We start from the raw sequence: 21502 nt of genomic DNA, 5'->3' as shown, positions 1-21502 counted from the left end.
CGTGGTGCAATTTTTGAACAAAACAATGCCCGTCCACACACGGCACGTGTCTCTATCAACTCTCTGCGCGATGTTGAGGTACTCCCGTGGCCAGCAAGATCCTCAAATCTGCCCCCGATAGAACATGTGTGGGACCAGCTTGGATGTCAACTCCGTCTCAATGCCGGTATCCAGGATATTAGGGACTAGTTACAACAGTTATGGGCCAGCTTGCCTCATGAGAGGCTCTATGACACCCTTCCTAACCGAATCAGTGCATACATCCAGGCCAGAGAGGGTGCAACATCATACTGATAAGTGGGCTCCTACTGCCTACTTCATTGTAAATTTGCTCTATTTTGTAATCACTGAAATAACATCGCATATTCTCTGAACACATGAAGTTTCAATTCGTTTCCCCTCCCCTTCTGGAAGTTTCCAATATCTTTTTTTTGTCAGGTAGTGTGTTATGATTATTGATAAGTAGAACAGTTTTTCGCAAACTGTGGCCCACACTACCAGCAAATGAAATGAGGGCCACAGTGGTTTTCTATCATCCTTAAATTGTGAATTTTGAAGAGGTAATTTGTCACACATTCACCCAGAAACTGAAGACAAATCGTCGCTGTTCGGACAAAAGGTCGTATCTCCCAGTGCTCTTCCTATCCATAAGATTCCTTAAGACTGGTCACGCCTCTAAGCCATACATTGATATTTAGTCCATCAGAACAATATTCGTTGTGTTCATTTTCCTATGCTTAGGTGTAAAGGAAAATGAGCCTTACCGTACCGCACTCTAGGAATATATGTTTGCATAACTTATTTACGCACTCCTACTGTAGAATGTACTTAAGGTTTATTTTCCTTTACACGTCAGCATAGGAAATTGAACACAAGGAAAATAGTTCTGATGGAATGCATATCTGTATGTGGCTGGGAGGCGTGACCAGGCTTAAGGAAAATAATGGACAGGAAGAGCATTGCGAGATTTCTTTTGCCAGAACAGCGACGAAATAAATAGCGATGAGTGACAGCCTTCTATTTTATTATACTGGGAGACATCCCATAGTACTTGTGTAAAGATGATTCTGCACTATTTTCAATGCAGTCAAAATAATATGAGAAAAAATCTCAAAAGTAACGATAAAATGTGATGTACGAAGACGAATACAACCATCTTATTCGAATATTTCATGTTCTTTCCTTTCTATGATTGAGGCCGTTTTCCTATTTATTGAAAGAATATTCGTTCAGTGGTTATAAATTCTATCATCTCATGAAATTTTCTGTAACGTACAATTCATTTTAGCAAATCCAGTTGAACAATTAGGAAACGAAGTTATGTTTCTACGGTTATTAATTATAGTTTAGGAGGAAGTAGAATTGGAGAGCTTCTAAAGACAAGTCGTCTTCTCCAATTTGAAGTATTGCCTTGAGGAGCAGTTACCAGGGATGCTAGTAGTTGGTGAAGTGACCCCTGAGCAGAGGCGTATACTGATTTTTTTAAATTCGGTAATATCGTAGTTCAAAAAATTTATTTCCTCTACCTTAAGGAGTAATATAGTAACGTTTTAAACATAACAAATTTAAGTAATGTTTCTTTTTGACGGTGGGAAAATGCGGCAGTCAAAAATATATATTTTATGAACATTTATTTAATCTTATTTAATGTTTGTGTACCTTCAAAAATTTTCTTCACCAAAAATTTGTAACATCCTGTGATACACGCGTTGTATTCTAGAAGAGTTGCATCCTGTTCCATCATACTGAAGTTTCAAGAATATTTTAATTTATGAAGCGCCAGCGAGAATGAATATTTACAGGATTGGACGTAATAAAAATAATTGGTATTGATTAAAATAAAATTCAATGTTACTGGTTAATAGTTATCAGCGAGGTTAATCCTGCACGCTTATTGGATATTAAATTTTGATGTGGTAATTTCCTGTCTCCCGACTCGTTCGCGCGCCCGCTGAGTACGTGCGTTAGCGAGTCGTCTTTCGAATTTGGTTCCCGTGGATTACGGACGTGATCCGTGACCGCTCCCACTCACGTGGGTGAGCTTCAGCGTTTCCTGGGTAAGCCCTTGCTTCTTTAAGGTCCTCCTTTTTAAATCATGGTAATGTAACTTAACTTCAAAGTGCAGGACATTTTCCCGCTGAGGTCTATTGACCAGGTTTAAATATTTAAATGTTACCGAGGTAATTTCTTCATTACTCCCATCATATCTTGTAAGGTGGCAAGTCCTTTTAACCTTTCTTCATAACCTGTGGAGTAAACTTAACTTATGACTTAGCATCTATAATTGTGTTTAACTTTTTGTTTAAACCGCGAAGTCATTGTTACTTCGCCATTGTATATTGTCTCATTTCAGGCTCCTTGGAATATAAACTAATATATCGTCGTTGTTCGGGCAGTTATGGGAGATGGCTATTTTTGTCATTATTATTGTCTTCGTTATAATGTGTGTATGTGAGTGGAAAGGAAAGTGAGGGAAAAACTCGTCTGATTACGCCGTGTTATTAAGTTAAAGTATTTGTGAGTAAGGTTTATCTGCAAACAAGTCGATAGTATATACGTGATTGTTGATTTTGCGATTGTATCACGGGACATCCAGTTTTAGGAGGAATATGAACAACAGTCACGTAATTTTCAGTTCGAAAAATCCCACGTGCATTCGCTGGAATTCGAACCGTGACTAGCATGTAGAGAAGCCAGTGTGGATGTCTCTCAACTATCACACCCTTATGCACCTTTAATTAAAACATAAAATTGACTGAATTGCAACCTTCAAAATTGAGAAAGGCATTAAAACCATTTTTCTTCTAGTGCTAATACAAGATGTGAAAGAAAAATCTTTGAAAATTCCGAGTCATATTTCACAGTGCAAAATTCTCCACAAAAAGTGTGTATATACGTTATTAAAGATTATTTAACAAGAGGTGGTAGATATAAATTGTAACCACCCCTGCAATTTCAGATTTTACGCAATTTTGAATGGTTGTTTCCGTAAAACTGCCGCTAGTCATAGCACCACATGAAGTCGATCACCTGTTGACAGTTACGAGGCTGATGACGCTCTCACAATATACAGTACTGGTGAATCTCGGGTTACATGACATGAATTACGAGTCTATTCAGGACTGAACCCTAACCTTTAATTCTAATGTGTGGCGCTTACCATAAAACAAACGGCTTGTAATGTTTCTATGCATCGTTTATACTAAACTTCCGTACAATTATCAGCAATAAACCATCTTCCACAAATTGTCACAATATGATTCTCACACACGACCTAATGTCTTAATTTCTGACCACACCTAAGTTATACTACAATATATCGACGGTGCGCGAGCAATACCTAGTATCCCACAATGATTTTTTGATCTATTATCCTCCTTAAGACTGGTCACATCTCCCAATCAGACATGGATATACATTTTATCAGAACTACATACGATGTGTTCATTTTCGTGAAAAGGAAAAGGAAAATAGAAATGAAAAGCATTATATTGTAGGATTGCGTAAATACTTCTTAAACATACATATTCCTACAGTACGGTACAATAAGGTTGATTTTTCTTTTCATTTGGCATAGGAAAATGAACGCAACGAATATTGTTCTGATGGACTGCATACAATATGCGCTGGGAGGTACGTTATTATGGAAGATACAATGTTTCTTTCAGCAGAGTCCTCTAAGGAACTCAAATAAGCAAATTTGCAGATTTATGTGATGTTTAAATATTGCGATCCTAATCCATGGGACTAAAACGAATTAAAGAGAGACCAGACCGCAAAGAAATACATACATACATAAAAACAAATATATTTCCTCATTGTAGAGTATTACGCCTTTCGGAATTCTTTAAGGTTAGTCAGATCCACGCGAATTTTAGAAGGTGCATTTTGTAGCTTTACTTAGGGAAGTTTGAAAATTTTGGTTAAAGAGAGGAAATATATCTGATATCATTGTTTTTCTAATTGGTCCACTTCCAAGATATCCTAGATGCAATTTTTCTCATGTTTAAACTTGGTTATTTACGTTACAAAACTTAAAGGAATAAATTGCGTTATTTCTGGATTCAGCGCTTTTCTAATTTTTTTTACATACATACATAAAAACAAATATATTTCCTCATTGTAGAGTATTACGCCTTTCGGAATTCAGCCTGCAAGCCTCAGTGAATTACCTGAACACCTCCACAAGCTTCTATTTCTAACTAGCTCTGTGGCCTCGTTTAGTTCCGTACTTCTTCGGCCTATGTTGACATCATTAGAAACCTAATCAAACCATCGTAACTTTGGTCTTTCTCTACTTATCTTATCCTCGATGGCTGAGAAAACGATTCTTCCAGGTAACCTATCCTCCTCCATTAGCCTCACACAACCCCACCACCTAAGACGGTTTATGCGTAATTCTCCACCCATCGAGTTCATTCCTAACTTAGTTTTCATCTCCTCATTTCGAGCAAACTTCTTTGTTATCCTCGCCTGTTTGTACCAGTTACTTTCGTGTTCGTTACCTCACTTATGAATACGATAACTTGAGTCCATACAGATTTCACTCCCGTACACCAAAGTTAATCTGAGAAGAGACGGGTATAAGTATAGTTTCGTCTGGTAATTTACTTCCTTCTTACAGAACATGATTTTTCCCTACTGACATCACGTTAGTCTTGGAAATGTTAATTTTCGTATCATCATATTTTAAAGTTCCAAGTTATCAGACTGCAGACTTTGAGCAGAGTATGCCATTGATCGCACCTTGCTTTCCAAAATGGCAGTGAACACGTTCCTCGGTACACTGATCAACGAATTACCTAGATATTTGTTGCAATCCTTCCTGTTCCCTTGATTATAGATGGATGCAATTACTCCTTTCGTCCAATCAAAAGGTACATTACTAACATTCCATGTTTATCCTATTATTTTATGAAGCCATTTTGTTTCTGTCTTCCCACGATATTTCACTATTTCACGTTGAATTTCAACTATTCCTGCCGCTTTATAACAATTTGTTTATTTATCACATTTTCCAATTTGTCGAGCGCAATTTCACTGCCTTCATTGTACTCCTCCCCATAAATTCGGCTGTTCGCGACTTCAACGGAAGGATATACGTTGAGAAGATTTTAAAAATATTCCCTATCTGTACAGTGAAACCCTCGAATCAACTATTAATTCACCTTATTTGCCCAGAACACCATTCACTTCCTTTTCGACGGTTCTTTATTACTATTTAGAAAGGTTTCCCGGCCGCAATGAACACACGGAAGTGGCATATGAGCTAGAAAACCATAAAGAAGCGACACCTATCGGAGAGAAGCTTATAAATGGGAAAGAAATGGGTCAAATTGAAAATGAAACTGAACTTTACACACCTGCTAAGCTATTAAATAGAGAATGGATAGAAACCAGGAAGAACAGAAAAATGATGTAACATTACAGAGGATAGGGGAAAAAATTAAAAAGAGGTTGAAACAAAGGAAATATATGTAGTTAGGATATTATCCTTGACTATGTAACATGAAATACATAGGCCCTATAGGCTATATATCGTCGCTCCTATGCCAAAACCACGAATGCGACAACGCTCTTCCCACCCATTATTTCCCTTAAGAATGGTCAGGCCTTCCAGCCATATATTGATATACAGTCGGTCAGAACTATTTTCGTTGAGTTCATTTTTCCTATGAGGGTATGTAAAGGAAAATGAACCTTAAATACATCACACTCTAGGTAGTGTAAATATAAAATGCAGGCATACATTCCTACAGTACGGTACAGTAATGTTCATTTTCCTTTAAACACCCGCATAGGAATGTGAACTAAACGAAATTAGTTCTGATGGACTGCATATCTAAATGTGGCTGGGAGGCGTGGTCAGTCTTAAGGGAAATAATGGATAGGAGGAGCATTGTCACATTCGAGGTTTTGACATAGCAGCGACGATATATATTAAAATTTTGCTTCACGTCGCACCGACACAAATAGGTCTTATGGCAATGATGGCATAGGAAAGAGGTAGGAGTGGAAAGGAATCGGCCGTGGCCTTAATTAAGGTACAGCTCCAGAATTTTCCAGGTGTGATAAGGGGAAACCATCTTCAGGGTTGCCGACGGTAGGGTTCGAACCCACTATCTCCCGAATGCAAGCTGATAGCTACGTGACTCAAACCACACAACCACTTGCTCAGTGAAACTGAAGTGTGGTCTTCCCTTAAGTAATCGTCTGTTATTATACAGGAAAGCTGAGATGGTATATTACTTCATATAAAGACTTGTGGTATGCTCATAATACCTGTATCTACGAAAATACGCCGACATAGAGTACCGCAGATATTAAAAGTGATTCACGGAAGATGTACAGTAGTTCATTTCCTGAAATAAGAAATGTAACCACATTATTTAACTAAATGTTGTCTTCTTACATTTCATCTGGTAAGTACAAAATATTCCACCGAGTTTAACAGCCAAGAATAAACAAAATATACGTTTTCACCCTTTCCTTAAATGGACTGATTTTTGAAAATACAGGCTATAAATATTGTATTTTAGAGTTACTTGCTTTTACACAATTGTAAGTTAGCCAGTTTTCCAAGGGAAAATAACCGTATCCTTAAATGACAGCATCGTATTTATAAACCTGCAAAGACTTTTAAAAAATCATAGACGATTACTATAATGATGATGATGATGATGATGTAGGAAATAGGACGGGTATTTAAGTGCAAGAGGACAGATATCCTGCAGCGGAATGTATTGCAAAGGTGCGGAGGGTTCCGATCGATACAAAAAAAGTCTTCCTTTGTACTAAAAGCATTGTCGAGCTCAGTTTGGGGCCAAGTCGTGTCCGCCGGTCACCCAGTAAATGGAAAACAACGCTTCAACTGGTAGCAAAACTGCAATTCGATGTAATGGAACAGTGGGACGGGCTGAGTGGTTGATCTGGAATCCTCTTTCCCCACAACCTCCTCCAGACTTCTTCTATCACCTTTCTCAGCAATGGTTATGAACATGAATGGAATGCTGTAGTCTCCAGAGCAATTTAACCCCACGAAATTCCCTAGGTAATGGCTAAGGAGTAGTTATCCTCTTCTCTCCTTAGCAACGAAACAGAAATATAATAGTTCCTTATCTGCACTACAGTGCTCAATTCAAAAAGGGATACCGTTTCAGCAATGAATTTTACGACCCGTTGACCTACTACTCCAACACGTAAGTTAAGTGGTCACAACCATGATAATGCACTAGGAAGAATTACTTAGGAACCGACAAGCATATCGGTTTGCCTCATAATAAAAGAATGACCTGATTTCATATGCAAATATTTCAAATAGAAATAAGTCAACAAAACTACAGCCAACCATTCCAAGACACCTTTAGAAAAAAATATATCCATACACGAATATATAGGTGAAGGTGTTTCATTTCGTAAAGCAAAAAGTAAAATTAAATTATTTTGCAGACTTAGTTTACGCCCCGAGTGTCGTTGATGCAAATGATATATATATGCCAAATTTGAAGAAGATTGGATAATGTTTAGAGGTTACACATTTTGATCAGTTTTGTAAAAGCAAGCAAAAAGTACGATTTTTCAAAGAAAACTAGAAATCACAAACTTAAAATAGTATTAAAACGGAACACTAAGATTAATAGATAGTATGACAGGTAAAACACGTGTTATTTTAATAAACTACACAAGATGCGATCCCTTCTTCTGTTCGCTTGGTGACGACTTTTCAGTGAAGCTCGATTACCCTCAACAAGAATTGGTTTTGTAGTTCGTACTTGACCGATTCGTTAAATTTTGTTTATGAGAGCAATTCTTCTCACTGCGGTATCAGTGACCACCTTAAGAGCGTTCAGATGGCTTTTGAGGGAATTACGGCAGTATTCTGTCACGTTATGGATCCCGAACAATTCAAAGAATGCCTTTGTTTTATTAATTACGAAATGGATCGGGTCTCTTGCTTCAAAAACTAGGTTTCTACACTCTAATCGTTTAAATTTCTTTTTCTTTGTAGGTTTGGTTTCTACGTTTAGTCGTATTTTGCTTAACAGCCAGAGTATTACGTTCGTCCAAAAAAGTCAATCCTACGTTTGTTTCTGACCGATACCAAAGGTGTCTCTTAGCAACTGCGAGAACACTTCCTTTGATGTCTGCATCTGGGCATGTGCTCAGAAGCTGTACCGTATCCGAATCATTCTTTGGAGCCCATCGACTTACAATTGCCTCGAGCTAAAAAAAAACATATAACAGGCTGACAAAATGTGCAACCTGTTTCCTTCCTTTTGATTATCGTTGAGAAATACCTGTTTAGTGAACAGGACAATTTTAAGTGCATCTATTGCTTTTGGTCATCTACTTTGCTTGATGCAGAGTACTTGGGATCCTGAAAATGAAGTCGTTTGTAGACTAACATACTAGGTACAGGAGAGAGCGTTCTAATTGCTCTTTGTAATCTTCCCTTGGATGACTTCCGTCCTTTAGGACATTTTGGGTGTAGGTAAGCATTTTCACTCGGTGTTCTTCTAGAAAGCCTTGAACTGGTCTTTCTTCATCCAGAATTGTCGTATACGACTTCTTACCGAGTGAAGCCCACATAATTTAGAACTTCCAAAAAATCTGGATGTCGAGACCACTCGATGGTACGCTAAAAGACTCCTCAAATACTCCTTTCATTATTAATTCATGGGTGTGTTGACGGGAAGCCAACCACAGCAATGTTCGTCCGAATCCATTTCAATTCTGATACATGCCTCTAGGATCAGTCCTGTATTAGATACTGTAGTATCAAAAGATATACCGATCATATTGTCACGTAGCCCAAATCGGTCCACTTCACGAATAACTACTTCAGCCGTCTGCTCACCAGGTAATCCAAGCAAATGCTCAAAATCTTTGCTAGTCACTAGAACTGCAACTCTATCTTCCAAAGTTTTGACACTCCCACCGGCAACTGAAGGCAATAGTTTACTGTCCCAATGCAAGACCAAATGAAGAGGATTTTCAAAGAGTGACTCTTAGTTTTTCTTTGCCATTTTACTTCTTTTGATCGCTCGAGCTCGGTAAACGTTAGCTGGAAATACGGGAATGTTTAAAACATCGTGGCCAAGGCTCTTCGTAGCTGCTATAAATGAAGTACTCGCTTGTCGAATAGAGAACTGTTATCGATACAAAGTACTCCTGAGTGTCTGATCAAGAGGTTTAAATTTACAACATGAACGTAATATTTTCGTTACTGGTGGCAAAAATTCGGCCTCTTCGTCACTAGGTGCTGCTGATGATGGAGATGAGTCTTCATGTCTAATTGTCTTATTGATTGCAGGTATAGCTTTGTAATGTTTATTCTTTCATGAAACTTCTTTTCTTCTTTTGTACACTTAGTTACTTCTTTCGAGGCGGGAACCTTGTCTATTCAACTCATTGGCGAACTCATACGATCTTCTCTTTGAACCTAAGAAATTCTTTATCTTTTTTTGATACGCTAGTCATGTCCATCATATTTTGCTTGGAAATGTAAAATAACTCGATGAGATCACCTTTCCAAATCTGCCGTTTCACATTTGCTTCATCCGTGTTTCTCCATTTCTCTTTACCCAGATTTTGGTATTTTTTGTACAGCTTCTGTATACCAGCGCCTCCGTCTTAACAGGGATATTTCCTTTCCTCCACACTTCGGTTAGTAATGGTAGATTTAGTAGCATCTGAAAGAGTTACTTTAATTTCCTTGTGAGGGTAAATAAGAACTAAAAGTACTTGTTCCTTTTAAGGGAGCCGAGCTCCTAAAAACTCACCACTAGGCACCTTTTCTAGCAGGCAAGATCCGGTATTGGTTCCGGTTGTAAAGTTCAATTACCTGAAAAAAGATGAAAGAAATACATAAGACCATTACAGCAAAGCACTCCGATATTATAAATATCACTAGTTTGAAATAAAAGTGATAAATGTGTGCAACCCCTCAATATTGTCCAATCTTCTTGAAATTTGGTATAAATACCTTTTACAACACTATGACTTTTTTTTTGCTAGGGGCTTTACGTTGCACCGACACAGATAGGTCTTATGGCGACGATGGGATAGGAAAGGCCTAGGAGTTGGAAGGAAGCGGCCGTGGCCTTAATTAAGGTACAGCCCCAGCATTTGCCTGGTGTGAAAATGGGAAACCACGGAAAACCATCTTCAGGGCTGCCGATAGTGGGATTCGAACCTACTATCTCCCGGATGCAAGCTCACAGCCGCGCGCCTCTACGCGCACGGCCAACTCGCCCGGTAACACTAAGACTGGGACGTAGGCAAAGTCATATGAGAATAGCATCCTTAAAAAAAGAAAGAGTCTAATATAAGTACATATAACGTAAAATGCTGTGAGGTTGATTCGAATTAATATTGAAATCATGGAAGTAATGGAATGCAGAAGAATAAAGTCGGGTGATGCAGGAAATTATTAGATTAGGAAATAAAGTCTTAAAGCAGACATATGAATATTGTTTCTTGGGTGGCAGAACAAAGACGGCAGAAGTAAGGACAAAAAATGCAGCCTAGCACAATCATGGAAGCCTTTCCTTACGGACAAAATGCTCATATCAAACACAGATGGAGGATGACATTGTATGGAAGTGAATTATGGACAATAACTAATGCAGAAAGATGGAGAATAGAAGCTTTGAAAATGTGATGTTACACGAAAGTGCTGTAAGTCATATAGGTGGATCACGTCATAAATTAAATAATACTGAATCGAGTACGTCAAACGAGAACGCTTTGGCTGAATTTGACCAGAAGAAAAGCTACAATAATATCACACACCTTGAGACACCCAGGGCTTTTTCAGTTAAGGGGAAGAACAACAGCGGCTGACTAAGATATGAACATAACAGATTAGAATAGATGTTCTGTTAAGTTACGACAAAATGAAAAGCGAGGCAGGATAGAGTGGTATGGAATGCTGCATCAAACCATTCTACGGAGTGGTGATGAAATTAACAAAAACCATATTGATTCAATGTCTTCAGCCGAAAAGTATACAATCTGAAGGGATAATAATAATAATAATAATAATAATAATAATAATAATAATAATAATAATAATAATAATAATATCTTAAAATGGCGACGATACAGATGGTCACAGTAATCATGTAAAGAATTTAGGGTAGACAATTGGAATTTCAAAGGCTAAATTTCTCACGTTGTTGCTTCTTTTTTTGCTAGTTGTTTTACGTCGCACCGACACAGATAGGTCTTATGGCGACGATGCGACAGGAAGGGGCTAGGAGTGGGAAGGAATCGGCCGTGGCCTTAATTAAGGTACAGCCCCAACATTCGCCTGGTGTGAAAATGGGAAACCACGGAAAACCATCTTCAGGGCTGCCGACAGTGGGGTTCGAACCTACTATCTCCCGAATACTGGATAGTGGCCGCACTTAAGCGACTGCAGCTATCGAGCTCGGTTGCTTTTTTATCTAGTGTCAAGCACTTCCTGTAAAATAGCTCTTCATTTAATCAGAATAATGCCAGCGGAACTCGATATGTTTCTGAATCAATCCCTCCTGTTTGCGGTAATGTAGGCTGTTATGTGGAGAAGAACGAACATTTCTCACAATCCTATGGACCTACCTGAGAGATGTTCATAAAACTAGTGTTATTTTAAATGTGATTAACTTCTGGATAAAGATTGGGGGAAAGTTAGATATTTTTTTTCAAAATGAGAGACCGAGGCTAAAGCCGGGAGTTTGCTGATAGGTATATGTGACCCGTAACAAGTTACTGAACTACTGTACACAGATGACTGGATAAAGACAAACACTTTGTCGGACGTGTACCTTGATAGAATGATGGATAGACAGAGGAACAGACGGATTGACAGACGGGAAATTGCTCGAGAAGATGGGCATGCAAGATAGTCGGCCTGACGACGGCGCGTTGATGATAAGCGTGCCCATGCAGCAGCAGGTAGTGGATACTGTTACCGGTTAGCAGCATAGCCCCCAAGATTATGTTGACGGACGTGACCATTAGGCCAAGAGTAATGTAACGTGAGACCTCAGATAGGGCAGGAAAGGATGAAACTGCTAATTTAGCGGCAGGTACTTTTAAAAGTATTATCTTCGTAGTAATTTATTCTCGGTAGCATTCAAATACGTCTCTCAGTATCGAAACTTGGGTAACATTATATTGAAAGAAAGTAGGTCGACTGACATATGCTTCATAGTACTGCATAACGTACAGATGTACCTTATTACTAGGAAACGGAATCAATTTCATGGTATTTTGTCAGGTGGCCAGCCCCACGATAAAGAGGTAGCGTACCTGTATTATTTACCTGGAAGCCACAGGTCCGACTCCCGGCTCTTCCAAGGGTTGAGGGGTTCAGTCAATCTTTTATGACCTAACGAGGAGCTGTCTGATATAGCAGACAGTTTATCTGATCTAGAACGCCGAGCGATACGACTGGGGAAGTCATCAAGTGACACTCCAACATCAGTAGGTCATCTGTCTTAGCAGGTTGTATGTGCCACGGGTTTAGTTTTATTTTGTTGTGTGAGATTGTTTTATCTATTAGGCAAGATGAAATTTGTTCTACTGACTGGTAGCTGCATGCAACAAAGGCTTTTCAGTCTGTCAAACACACAGCAAATACAATGTAAATTAAAACACTATAAACATATCTGTAAAACACACACTAACATACAAAGAATCTCTCTATCATTGACAAGTTTACGCTACGTAAATAATACTGTACATATATAAGCTTGTTTTTAAGTGATTTGATAGAATCTGAGGATGTTCTTGTAGAACGAAACATGTCATTCTTTGTATGTTAGTGTGTGTTTTACAGATATGTTTATAGAGTTTTAATTTACATTGTATTTGCTGTGTGTTTGACAGACTGAAAAGCCTTTGTTACATTTAACTAAGTCAACACAGAAAAACATGGCTGCATTTTTAACAAATGGCGACTGCATATCGCGTGAACAATGCCTAGAACAAAACGACAATCTCAAGAAAGTTTGGGACGAAATTTATAGAAGGTAATTGCCACAGTGGATGGGGGCGAGTAAGGTTACTGTAAGAAGCATAGGTAGTAAGAACACAACCACCTTCTTTCTTACATCTGATTTATTTTACTTGAAATGCAGCAAGTGTGGTGTAAAACATATCGTCACTCTTATGCCAAAACCGCGAATGAGACATTGCTCTTCCTGTCCATTATTTCCCTTAAGATTGTTCACGCCTCCCAGCCACATATTGATATATAGTCCAAGCAAGGAATTTTCGTTGAGTTAATTTTCCTATGTGCGAACTTAAAGGAAAAAATCCTTAAATACATCATACGCCAGGAGTGGGTAAATATGTCATGCAAACACACATTCCTACAGTACGGTACAGTAAGGTTCATTTTCCTTTACACATTAGCATAGGAACACGAACTCAATGGAACTTTTTTCTGATGGACTACATATCAATTTGTGGCTGGGATACGTGACCAGTCTTAAAGGAAAGAATAGATAGGAAGAGCATTCATGGTCTTGGCACAGGAGCGACGATATAGTACAATGGGGACCGTATTTTAAATTAAAAGTTTCCATTTTTCTGAATAGTCACGAACCGTGCAAAGTTGAAATTCAGTACATTCTATAAGAAATAGTTCTATGGAGTTTCTATAGGTCATCAAAATGCATACATCCAAGGACGGTTTCTTCAATCTTCTGTTCAGATAGACTTTTCTGTACGGGAATGAAAGCTGGGTGGAATCATGATATCTCATTCAAAAGTTAGAAGCAAAGAATATGGAAGTACTGAGAATAATTGCTGGTTAGAAACAGGTACGAGCAATAGCGGAGGCTACTCGAAATGAGGAGAAAAAAAAGATAAGTTAGAAATAAACTCGATTGATGAAGCTACAAGTATAAATCGGCTTCAGTGTTCGAGTCATGTAAGGTCATGGAGAAGGATAGATTGCCAAGGAGAATAATGGACTCGGCCGTGGAGGTTAAGAAAGGTAGTGGGAGACGTAAGCAACTATGGTTAGATTCAGTATTTAATGTTAAGATGTGTGGAACTAAACCTGGTTATAGAAGTAATTGTTTGTAAATAGGTGAATGGAAGAGAATAATTAATTCACAGACGTTTGCAGACTGAATGCTGAAAGGTGTAACAGTCTATAGTAAAGATGTATGTACGTGTTTATTTCTTGAACTCTTAAAGTCGATGAGCAGTCATTTACCTCAGTTGTGTCAGAAGCATGTACAGTATTCGTAGAATTTTCTAGTCTCTGTGGGTTTACGGGTTCGTCTGTCACTTGCTGACGTGATCAACGGGGAACAAGAAATGGTTAACTACTATAAATTAAAGGCAAGAGTAGTACTGAATCAGATTATTGTACTCAGAAAAGTGAAAAAAAAATATGATGAAGGAGAAAAAAAAAAGAATTTTATAGAAGACATTTTAAACCAATTAAAATATTTTATTAATTAACAACAAGTGCCAAGCTTCCTCATCGTATCTAATTCATTGCCTGATGGGCTGCGTGAATTGAAAACCATCATTTTCAATATAGACCTGGGAGTCATAAAATTCAGCTTCCACATGTTACCGTGGGTTAAGCCAATTGATTCGTGAAAGTTTAATTCTTGTAAACAGAGCGCCTGACTTTAGTTCAACGCACCAAATCGCAAAAATGAGAAGCTGCTGCTTTACTAAATTGGAGCCCCAAGCTATGTATGAGACTGGCCATAAGGAAACTGTAAGCCAAATAATATAGTGATGTGCCGTTCAGAACGAACTGACTTCTTTTAACGACTGGTTCCAAAGAGCTAACTCTCTCCTTGAGAGCTGGCCGTTCAAATAAGAATCTACTCGTTTATGAACGAACGAACTGCATCATGAATTACATCACCAAGAAGAGCTAGCTCACATCATCGACTCTCGTTCATTTTTAGTCAACAGCATGGTTCATATAATCACGTGACGTAGAGATGCCGCTTTTTATAGGCTACCCAGTCTAGCCTCTCCTCACTCGCACTCATTGAGCGCAGTGGTCGTGGTCTGGCATGCTATGTATATTTTTGGTACCATGGCCTTGGCGGCGTGCTACCTAACGAAACAATGAAATGAAATAAAGTAACGTATTATTGAGCAATAATTGCCAGTTCACTTACTGTATGCACTTGTAATCTATGAAAGACATACTGCAGATCTAGTAGCTTTAGGGCAAATAAACGGCACCAATTTGAGGTTACGTTCCAAAACTACGCACGAACAACAGTTACTATCCAGAGCGCAGTTTTATTCTGTCTGAAATAATTAAGAAATACATCTTTCTTAAATGCAGCCATAGATATGAATCAATATATAATAATGTCCGCCTCTGTAGCATAACGGTTAGCATTATTAGCTGCCGTCCTCAGGGGCTCGCGTTCGGTTCTCGCTACTGTCAGAAGTTTAAGAATGGCAGGAGGGCTGGTATGTGGTTGGAATAATAGAAATGGTACATGCAGCTCAGCTACATCGGGGGTGTGCCTAAAAAGAGCTGCACCACCTCAGGATGAGGACACGAGTTTACTTTTAACATATTATAATGCTAGTTTCCAATGTAATTCAGTTTTACGGTTCAGTGAATAAAATGGTATTTTAAATAGAAATTAAGTAAAAGGTAAAATAACATTATTTTGGTCTTTAATAAGTAAGTAACTCATACCATACTATATATCAGGCCTTTCCAATTCGAGCACTTGGCGCTAGGGCGCACCAACGCTGCATTCAATGGCATCGCTCCCCTCCTTCCATACCTTCCCCACGTAGCGGCCGGAGCGACTGCATGTGTGCGTTCGAGACAGTAAAGTAACAGAAGGATGGCTTACTTATAGAACGTCCGACTCGTTGGCTGAATGGTCAGCGGAGGGTCCCAGGTTCAATTCCCGGCCGGGTCGGGGATTTTAACCTTCATTGGACAATTCAAATGGCTCGGGGGCTGGGTGTTTGCCCTGTCCCCAACATCCCTGCAACTCACACGTAACACTATCCTCCACCACAATAAAAGGCAGTTACCTACACATGGCAGACGCCGCCCACACTCATCGGAGAGTCTGCCTTACAAGGGCTGCACTCGGCTAGAAATAGCCACACGAAATTATTATTATTATACTTCTAAAACCTCGTATGTTCCAATGCTCTTCCTATCCATTATATTCCTTAAGACTGGTCACACCTCCCAGCCAGATGTGGATATGCAGCCCATTAGAACGATGTTCGTTATGTTCATTTTCCTAGGGTGATGTGTAAAGGAAAATTAACCTTAAATACATTATACTGTAGGAGTACGCAAATTCGCTTAAAAACTACATCCCTACAATACGGTATGGTAAGGTCAAGTTTCCTTTACACACTAGCACAGGAAAATGAACACTACGAAAATTATTCTGATGGACTGCATATAAATGTGTGCCTGGCAGGCGTGACCAGTCTTAAGGAATATAATGGGTAGGAAGAGCATTGGGACATACGAGGTCTTAGAATTAAGCTGTCGATAAGTTGATTAGCGGGATGTGACATAAAATTAAGGCTCTCAAAATGCAGAGTTTGTTATTTAAAAATCAGCTTAAAACCAGTCATTTTTGACTATTTTTCCTTTAATAAAATCATTAAATTTGTCTACTTACAAAAATCCTGGAGAATAACAGACGTCGTTACAGAATTCGCACGATAAATTCTATGTCCGATGCAAAGAAATTCGTGATAGGGCACCTCAAATTAAAATATTTATGACGCCATGTTCGGCGCATGCGGAAAAATCGCCATCATATTTTCAAACAGAGCTGATGAAACTACAGTGCGACGCAATACTAAACGACAGGTACTACCACTACAACGGTGAACTTATTTCATTTCACCGAGTGAGTTAGCTGTGCTGTTAAGGGCACACAGCTGTCAGCTTGCATTAGGGAGATAGTGGGTTCGAGTCACACTGTCGGTAGCCCAAAATTGTTTTTTCGTGGTTTCCCATGTTTACACCAGGCAAATGCTGGGGCTGTACATTAATTAAGGCTAAGGCCGCTTCCTTCCCACTCCTAGCCCTTTCCTGTCCCATCGTCGGCGTCTGACGAATCTGTGTCGGTGCGACGTAAAGCCAAATGTAAAAACAAACAACTTTTTGTACAAAGGTGTTCATCCACAGGTATTTCCTGAACTTCATGCACTTGTCCTAAAATTTACGTCAATGTTCTCTACAACCTATGCATGCCAACAGATGTTTTTGAATTATGCATTTAAAGAAGAGTAAAAACAGGACGTACCTGTTTCATGCTGCCTTAGAGGCCATAATTAGAATTTCTACTGTCAAATGGATTGTGCTCAATATTGGGAACTGGCAAATTAGTTGCGGCAATAAGATGTCAAATATCGACTTTAGTGCTGAATGTACCCGAAGGCAACGACAAGTATTAGAGTATTAATGGTGTGTTTAGTGTTCACAACATTGCCATTAATTATTGTTTACGTAAGCTGCACGCTGACTTGACGACTTGTGGTGCTACCCCTGCCACTTCCCGTCTTCCCCCACATCACCGGTACTACAGCTCAGCGCCGGTGTTGCTGCCGAGGCCGGCTTGGGCTCTGGCGGCACCTCAGTTGTCAAGGCCTGCTGTATAACTTAGCATATCGCGGTATATTTTGAAAGAAATATTTATCAACGTGTAAGGAGTGTCAATATACCGAATGTACGTCTCGTACGATCCGTTCACTCTTGAAAGAAAATCATATTAAGAGGGCCTTGGGTGAAGCAATAATAGATGCCATACATTACTGTTGTATAGTTGTGCATACGTTCCTTCGTAATTGTTTATAAAACTGTATAATTTAATTAGTTGCTAATGTAGCCAACAGTGCATGTATTAGTCATTCATTTGTTGTATTAACGAGTACAGTGCCGCGACCGAACTGGACATTCTGTTGTCACATGTTGTGCGAAACTATCTCGCGGGCTATATCGTTCGTTCAAATATGAACGGGAGTGAAGAGTAATCTCCCCTCGAGCTCGGACAGTTGATGAACGAACGAACGTGGAGACCGAGAAAGGCCTGACTTCGCCGGTTTGCTTCAGCTTTCCCACTCCCAGCTCGTGAATGAATGAACTGACTCTTTTGAACGACTCGTAGCGGGAGCGATTGAGCCAGCTGGCTCAAAATGCTAGCTCGGCCCTTCACTAAAACAAATCGCCCCCAATACAGCAATGTGTTCACACAAGCAGTTACAGCTGACCGTCGAATGTGTAACTGTACCTTTTCCAACTACCTGGCATCCTAGTTTTTAATATCTACTGAGTGGTATAATCCATCAGTCCTCTCTACGCTCGTTAAATTATTTATGTCTCCACTTGGGATCCCTTGCTGAGTCCGACGGAAAAACCAAACCTGGAGGGTAAACGGATTAAGAAAGAAAGAAAGAAAGAAAGGAAGGAAGGAAGGAAGGAAGGAAGGAAGGAAGGAAGGAAGGAAGGAAGGAAGGAAGGAAGGAAGGTTCTTCTTCTTATTATTATTGTTATTACTTTTATTATTATCATTATTAGTATTATCTTCCTTCACTACTATTTCTTAAGTACTGTTATGTTCGTAATCGCCAAACCTACGTTGCAAGTTCATCACTCAGGCTTTAAGTGCGTATTCTACGAATGTCAGACGCATTTTTGGCTATTCCACTACGTGTTCATAGTCAATGTGACAATTTACGTATAAATTGCCCGGTCATGTTAGATGGAATGTAATGGTGGTCCACGGACGCCATTGTTAAAATTTAGTGCGCGGAAACACAATATCCGCAGTAGATATCAGGTTCACTACATTTTATGCTACGAAACATGTGTTAATGCGTGAGTCTAATGTCCTTACAAAGAGCGGCAGTTAGCTGGTTACATTAGCGAAACTGACCTTCCTTTTGAAACGATCATCATGTTGCGTGCCTGTAACTGTTCAGTAGCAAGGCTTAATAGTTCAGTATGGATCCATTACACCACTATGATATAATTCCATTAATTGTAAATGATCGTTTAGGCTAAGTATGTTCTATATGGGAAATAAGACCGAGACTTAATGGAAATTTGCCTCACGGATTACATATTTGAATATATTTCTCAGAGCTGCCAACAATGGAGTTCGGATCCACCATCTGTGGATTTCAAGTTAACAGCTAATTCGCTCCGTATATCCTGGAATAGATATATGTAACAAACAGAAATCTGTCATTGGGTTTGTTTTGACGAGGTGCATTTCACACAGATAGGTAGATGCAGAAATGACTAAAGGTGGTGATTTACATTTGTGTTACGGCTTAGGAAAATGAAGAGTGTCGGAGAAATGAAATTAGTCGTTTATTCCATATCTTTTTATAACATATTACATCGGAATTAAACTTAGGAACATTAACTTTTAAAAAATTTAATAGACTACAGTTTCAGCAGAAATGTTACTATTTCCTGTATAAAACTTTTTGTCTAGTGGCAGATTTCCACAAGGTTGACCCCCATTCTATTTTCCGTTCTGTAACGAAGTAATTAATTAATGTTACGAAGAACAATACTCCGACACTTTCTATTAGACTTAAAGTAGTAGTGATAATAATAAGAAGAAGAAGAAGAAGAAGAAGGAGAAGAATAAGAATGCCAGGATCTGGAAATTGGACCGGACATATCAACTGATGAAAATTAAATGAAATGTCGTATGGCTTTTAGTGCCGGGATATCCCAGGAGGGGTTCGGCTCGCCAGGTGCAGGTCTTTCTATTTGACATCTGTAGGCGACCTGCGCGTCGTGATGAGGACGAAATGATGATAAAGACAACACATACACCCAGCCCCCGGGCCATTGGAATTAACCAATTAAGGTTAAAATCCCCGACCCGGCCGTGAATCAAACCCGGGACCCTGTGAACCGAAGGCCAGTACGCTGACCGTTCAGTCAACGAGTCGGACATATCAACTGATGAAAACCACCTACAGTGGACCAAAATACCGCTGAGTATATGAACCAAGCTTCGACACCAATGTACAGTTATTAAACCAGATTGATTGTGCTTCAGAGACTTTGACATGAGAAGACAGGAACAAGCTGGTCAGTTAGGAAAAGGGGAACGAAGGATCTTATGGAAGGCACTGGGCAACAGGTAGGTTGATGGGTAGGTACTTTCAAGATCCAATGGAGAACTTTACAGCAAGATAACCAATAACATCATTAATTAAAAAGAAGAGAATACTGTTTTACTGTTTTATGGGCATGTCTTCCGAATGACTGAGGACAGATCGACTAAGAAAAATCGAGAGTTTCTTAAAACCAAAGCAACACAATTGAGGTGGTTTCAAGAATGCGAGAAAGACCTGAAACATATCGTTATCCCTGACAACAAAGTCAGCACAGGACTGAATTTAGACGAATAACATATTTAGTTTTTGAGATGTAAGTATCCACATAAAAAGAATTCAACTTCTTCTTTACTTCCCTCCACCACTCTCTCCCCTCGTAAAACACCGGTCATCGCCATGGTTCAATAAGCGTATTAAGGAATTGATAAGTAAACGGGACAGAGCTAGGAAGAAATTTATTAAAACTAAACTTCCAGATGATTACGAGCAATTCAGGATCTTACGTAACGAGACAAAACAAGTAATTAGGAACACTAAAGTGAAGTATACGTACAACATCTTCCGTAATTGTAAGAGCACCTCAGCTTCTTGGCGTGCTGTAAAATCTCTTGGTATTGGAGTCAGTCACTCTCTAGATAGCCAGATGCCTGTTAATCCATCTGAATTAAGTGAATATTACATAACATCAGTCTCTAACTCCAACTCTCCGAAAGTATCAGAGACTGCCAAACATTATGGATATCTCACTCCAAGTAACAGAGATAAATTCTATTTCATGTACGTACACCCTTCACAGGTAGAAAAAGCAGTCAGATCAATACGAACTAAAGCTAAAGCTCAATATAATATTCCAATATCCATGATTTCTACCTACATGGACATATTTCTTCCTGCCCTTGTGCACTTATTTAACTTCTCTCTACAGAATGGAGTTTATCCCTCAGAGTGGAAGTGTGCCAATGTACGTCCTGTGCCCAAAAATAAAATACCAACAGTCTGTAGTGATTTTAAGCCTATCAACATCCTCTGTGCACTTAGTAAGGCACTAGAAAAAATTGTTCATGAGCAGATATGTGAATATTTGTCTAAATATAACATTCTAAATCCCTACCAATCTGGCTTCAAGAAGGGCCATAGTACTACTACTGCTCTTCTGAAGGTTACAGATGATATTCAAGCGGCCACCGATAAGAGCAAATACAGTAGAGACAATACGCGACACTGAGCGAGATATCGAGGGACAGCTATTGGAGCTCACTCTAGCGGATAGACCTGAACAGTACTGATTCTCTCATAAGAGCACGTGTATTTTTGTGTGAAGTTTATGGTGTTATTTATGCGTGTTCAGTGAGTTGTCATAATTAAATAGTAGCGTGTGTCATTT

The 21502-nt window shown here is 39.1% G+C and overlaps 1 protein-coding gene across 2 annotated transcripts in view; it reads right to left on the bottom strand.

Annotated features, from left to right (window-relative positions):
- Window positions 1-21502, bottom strand: part of Ddr (discoidin domain-containing receptor 2) — a 2443951-nt gene that overhangs the window by 1437250 nt on the left and 985199 nt on the right. The window lies entirely within an intron of this gene.

Source organism: Anabrus simplex, chromosome 2 (assembly GCF_040414725.1).
Source record: "Anabrus simplex isolate iqAnaSimp1 chromosome 2, ASM4041472v1, whole genome shotgun sequence".
Classification (NCBI taxonomy): domain Eukaryota; kingdom Metazoa; phylum Arthropoda; class Insecta; order Orthoptera; family Tettigoniidae; genus Anabrus; species Anabrus simplex.
Note: the sequence above shows the minus strand (reverse complement) of the source record. Positions and strands in the feature narration are given on the sequence as shown.